The 5350-nt window shown below is 51.2% G+C and overlaps 1 protein-coding gene across 1 annotated transcript in view; it reads left to right on the top strand.

The window, feature by feature from the left end:
* Nucleotides 1–523: 523 nt before the first annotated feature.
* Nucleotides 524–5350, top strand: part of ZNF774 (zinc finger protein 774) — a 16016-nt gene continuing 11189 nt past the window's right edge. Inside the window, 1 exon segment of the mRNA XM_074400049.1 lies at nt 524–651. The gene's annotated coding sequence lies outside the window, so the exon portion shown is untranslated.

Raw genomic sequence — 5350 nt, 5'->3', positions numbered from 1 at the left:
AAGAAGAATAAGGCGTCCTCAGGTCTCAGGTGGTTCTCTTCTGGATTAAGAAGTCGAATTGGCCAGGTGCGGTGGTTCACACCTGTAATCCCAGCACTTTAGGAGGCTGAGACGGGTGGATCACCTGAGGCTGGGAGTTCGAGACCAGCCTGACCAACATGGAGAAACCCCATCTCTACTAAAAATACAAAAAATTAGCCGGGCATGGTGGTGCATGGCTGTAGTACCAGGTACTCGGGAGACTGAGATTGGAGAATCGCTTGAACCCAGGAGGTGGAGGTTGCGGTGAGCCAATATCACACTATTGCACTCCAGCCTGGTGATAGGGTGAGACTCTGTCTCAAAAGAAAACCAAAACAAAAAAAGAAGTAGAATCGGCCACGGTAAGGTCAGAGGGCACTAGGTACTTTCTCTTGTCCGGATCAGGCACCCTGGCCTTTGGAGCCTTCTCTACAATCTCAGGGACGCTGTCTGGATATTTCTTCCCAATATTTTCTCCTTCCTTTTTCGGATACTCAAAGGGGTGGTGCTCCTTGTGCTGCGACTTCATGATGCACCGCAGGGCTTTGGAGATCCCCACGTGCGTCCTGCCTCCTCAGCTGCCCACGCCCTCCGCCGGCATCCAGGTGTGCTCAGAATAGCTACAGAAAGGTCAGCTACCGTGGCAACAGTGCTGGGCCGAGTGTGTGTGTGTGTGTGTGTGTGTGTGTGTGTGTGTGTGTGTGTGGTGTTGGGGGGGGGGGGGACCTGCCTGAAGGTAGAGGAGAGCCGGGTAAAGAAATACCAGCGGCTTTCCCGAAGAGCTGGGAGCACAAAAACCAAATATTTGGTTTTTTAAACCAATAAATTTTGGAGTAATTTATTACACAGCAATAGATAATGATGATAGACTCTCTCTTTTAAAAATTTCAATTCTAGCACCTGCTGAAGTTTTCCTCTCTTTTCGTGAAGCCTTTTCACAGTTTCTCCTCGGGCGCTCCTTGAGGCCTCCTCTCGGCCACGCCCTTCAGCACCCAACCCCCAACAGGGTATGGTCCCCTCTTCACGTGGCCATTGGGCGGCATGGTTGGTTTCCTGCACTGACCGCTCTTGTCATGAGACCAAGCTTCCTTACCAGCTCCCCACACACCTGATCATGGTGAAGAAACTGCTGAGAGAACAAGGTGAGGCAGAAGGAACAGAAGCTGGAGAGAGCAGCAGGGAATAGCTACCAGCGAGATTCTGTGACTCCATTCATCACCACCACCACCACCCCACCCCCCACCCCGCCAACACCCTACCACCCCCAACCCCCAATCCCAGATTGAAGAGTCACCTTCATGATTTCCCTGATGGCAAAATGCCAGAAAGTCTTAACAAGGGGCCTGAAGATGCCTTCAGTTCTCCAGGTCCTGAACTCTGTTCCAGTCACAGGAGGCCTGGTAATCCCGAGGTTTCCTGAATATTCCTTGTTCCTGAGCTCCTCTGAGATTTCCACTTTCCTCATTTTCATCTAAATCTAACTACATCTAACTACCTCTGCTAACCAGATATTTGTTCATAGTGGACGGAGTTTCCCAAAATGCTGTGTGGTTACCTTGCAGATGACTACAATTATATAGCCAAATAACTAAGATCCCACAGGCTATACTGGAACAGGACTATTCTGGAACAAATTACCCCAAAATGTATTGGTTTAAAAAACCAAACATTAGGCCGGGCGCGATGGCTCACACCTATAATCCCAGCACCTTGGGAGGTTGAGGCGGGTGGATCACAAGGTCAAGAGATCGAGACCATCCTGGTCAACATGGTGAAACCCCGTCTCTACTAAAAATACAAAAAATTAGCTGGGCATGGTGGCGCGTGCCTGTAATCCCAGCTACTCAGGAGGCTGAGGCAGGAGAATTGCCTGAACCCAGGAGGCAGAGGTTGCGGTGAGCCGAGATCGCGCCATTGCACTCCAGCCTGGGTAACGAGAGCGAAACTCAGTCTCAAAAAAAAAAAAAAAAAACCCCAAACATTTGGTTTTTTGCGCTCCCAGCTCTTTGGAAAAAATGAAAAGACAAAATATTACTTGGGATTTTGATATATTTTGTAGTTTATTTCCCCTTTTGGGCTGTGAACTTCATGAAGGCAGTGGTTATATATGATTCCCCAGTAACCACAGTTCCCAGAACGATCTTAAATATAGAACGTTCCCAATAAATATCCATTGGAAAATGCACCCTATGTGTGTTGAAGGAATGGTGGAATTGGCATCAAAGGGATCTTCGACGTTAGCTCTACGGCTGGTAATTCTAAGCGTTTTATAGTCCATCCCAAATGTTCTTTTCTTTTTCTAAATTGCACTGAATCAGCAGAGTAGACAGGCACATTTTCTTCACTTTAAGGAAAGGCTTTATTATTTTTCAGCTAGGGGCCCGCCCAAAGTGACCTCTGGCTCTCACAGGAGACCCAGGAGCTCCCAGTTTGCAGCCCAATAGCACATTTCCCAGAATACTTGGCGCCCTCGCCCGCCTCCTCTGGCTACCAACCAGACAGAAGGAGACATCCTGGTAGTTCGATGCCAAGGGAAGGATGTGGAACGTCTGTTTTCTATTCAGGGCTTCTGCTGGGCCCTTCTTACGTCCAGTTAGAGTGGGCCTGGGACCTCGCCATACAAACACCCAGCAGGCTCCGGCCGCCGAGATGAGGTGGAAGGCTAGGCAGAAGAGAGGCCGCAAAGGCCGGGGGGGCTGAGCTGCTCCGCGCTGGGGAGGGGCGAGGTGCCCGAGGGCGGGAGACCTCGGGGTGGGTACCAGGTTGCTCCGCGAGGGGCGGGGAAGGCCAGGGGATTCACGACTGCAGACGCCACTCTGGGGGAAAAGCATTTGGATGCCTCCACTCCTAACAGGCGGTTCCCGGGAGCGGAAGCTCGGGAATTGGGTTTAGCACTTGTCAACGCTTGGAACTGTGCATCCACGGCTGCGAGTCCTTTGAGGTCTTCTTGCTCGGGACTACGTTTCCCAGAAGGCTCGGCGGTAATTGACAGCTCTGTCAGCTTATGGACAGAGAAGAATTCCAGTCATGGAAACTGAACAGCCAATAGCAAGAGGGCAGGGGTGGTATGTTCCGGCTGCTGGCTGTGGAAGCTGGATTCCCACCTGTGTCCCCACAGCCCTGTCACGAATCCCGGTCGGGTTCTGGGAGGGACCGCCTAGGGGCGGCAGGCAGGGTGCGGCTCGGCGGTGGAGGCCTCACTTCCTGCTCCGTCCCCTGCTGGGCCCTGGGGCGGTGAGTGATCCCGGGCGGGAGACAGCGGCGGCCGCGGCGCGCTACTGAGGGGCGTGGAGGGGGCTTGCCCGCCACCCCGACGTTTTCTCAGCTGGGTTCCAGCCCTGGCCTTTAGGATCCCCCGGGTCTTGCTGGTGTGCGGGAGAGGTAGCCGCAGTCCGTTTCCCGTCGTCGGGTTAAGTCACTCTCCATCGGCTTTCTGGCTTCTCGACAGTGGTCCCGGGATTCAGCTGACCTTTGTGACCCTCTAATCGCAGCACCCGGGTTCGGGCCTCAGCGCCGAGAAAAAGGGGGTCGGCCCCGCGCGTGCAGTCATGTTCCTATTAATAAACCCGGTGAATGCGCTGCCGCTTCTCACAATTAGTCACAGCCCCTCAGCGCCGGGGGCCTTTGGGGTCACCTGTGCATGGGGAAGGGGGCGGGCTGGGAAACGGCTGCTATGACCGTGGCTCAGAAGTCTTCCCTCCTCTGTGGCGCTGCTCCCGCAAGTGACCTTGAGGCTGTGCTTGGTCATGAATATAGAAATAAACATTATACTCAAAACTGTTTTGTTTTGTTTTGTTTTTGAGATGGAGTCTCGCTCCGTCGCCAGGCTGGAGTGCAGTGGCCCGATCTCGATCTGGGCTCTCTGCAACCTCTGCCTCCCAGGGTCAAGAGATTCTCCTGCTCTCAGCCTCCTGAGTAGCTGGGATTACAGGCACGTGCCACCACACCCAGCTAATTTTTGTGTTTTTAGTAGAGATCGGATTTCGGTTGATCTCGAACTCTTGACCTCATTATCTGCCTGCCTCGGCCTCCCAAAGTGCCAGGATTACAGACGTGAGCCATTGTGCCCGGCCATTACTCAAAGCTCTTTTTTTTTTTTTTTTTTTTTTTTTTTTGAGACGGAATTTCACTCTTGTTGTCCAGACTGGAGTGCAATGGCGCGATCTCGGCTCACCGCAACCTCCGCCTCCTGGGTTCAGGCAATTCTCCTGCCTCAGCCTCCTGAGTAGCTGGGATTACAGGCACGCACCACCATGCCCAGCTAATTTTTTGTATTTTTAGTAGAGATGGGGTTTCACCGTGTTGAGCAGGATGGTCTCGATCTCCTGACCTCGTGATCCACCCACCTCAGCCTCCCAAAGTGCTGGGATTACAGGCTTGAGCCACCGCGCCCGGCATACTCAAAGCTCTTATTACAATTTCTACTTTTGAATTACATTATTGTTGTTAAAGTTTTAAACCAGAGAGTTGGTTTTTAGATCCTTAAAAACTCAATACTTTATAAATGACCTGACCAATAATAATGTCTGTAAATAAATATTTCCCCCAAAAGTGTGTGTGTGTGTGTGTGTGTGTGTGTGTGTGTGTGTGTAGTGCTTTGTTTGTGGTAAATAGGTGCTTTGTTTGTTGTGGGGACAAAAGATGTGAAAGAGTAAAACTTCTTCACCCCATTCTGTTCCTTCCTCCTCTGAAATGCAATATTCTTTGTAGCAGGTGGTCATGCTGGCTGTTTTTTGTTTTGTTTTGTTTTGTTTTATGGAGAGACAAGGGTTAACTCTGTTACTAGGCTGACTGCAGCCTTGCTTGAACTCCTGGGCTCAAGTGATCCTCCCACCTCAGCCTCCTGAGTAGCTGGGACCACAATTGCATGCCACCACACCTGACTGATTTTTTTTTTTTTTTGAGACAGAGTTTCGCTCTTGTTACCCAGGCTGGAGTGCAATGGTGCGATCTTGGGCTCACTGCAACCTCTGCCTCCTGGGTTTAGGCAAATCTCCCGCCTCAGCTTTCTGAGTAGCTGAGATTACAGGCACATGCCACCATGCCCAGCTAATTTTTTGTATTTTTAGTAGAGACGGGGTTTCACCATGTTGACCAGGATGGTCTCGATCTCTTGACCTCGTGATCCACCTGCCTCGGCCTCCCAAAGTGCTGGGATTACAGGCGTGAGCCACCGCGCCCGGCCCATGGCTGATTTTTTAAAGTTCTTTGTAGAGAAAAGGGTCTCAATTATGTTGCTGAGGCTGGTGTATTAGAAACTTTTTTTTGTTGTTGTTGTTTTTTTTTGAGACGGAGTTTCGCTCTTGTTACCCAGGCTGGAGTGCAATGG

This window comes from Saimiri boliviensis, chromosome 5 (assembly GCF_048565385.1).
Source record: "Saimiri boliviensis isolate mSaiBol1 chromosome 5, mSaiBol1.pri, whole genome shotgun sequence".
Taxonomy (NCBI): Eukaryota; Metazoa; Chordata; class Mammalia; order Primates; family Cebidae; genus Saimiri; species Saimiri boliviensis.
This window is presented reverse-complemented; position numbering and strand designations above follow the sequence as displayed.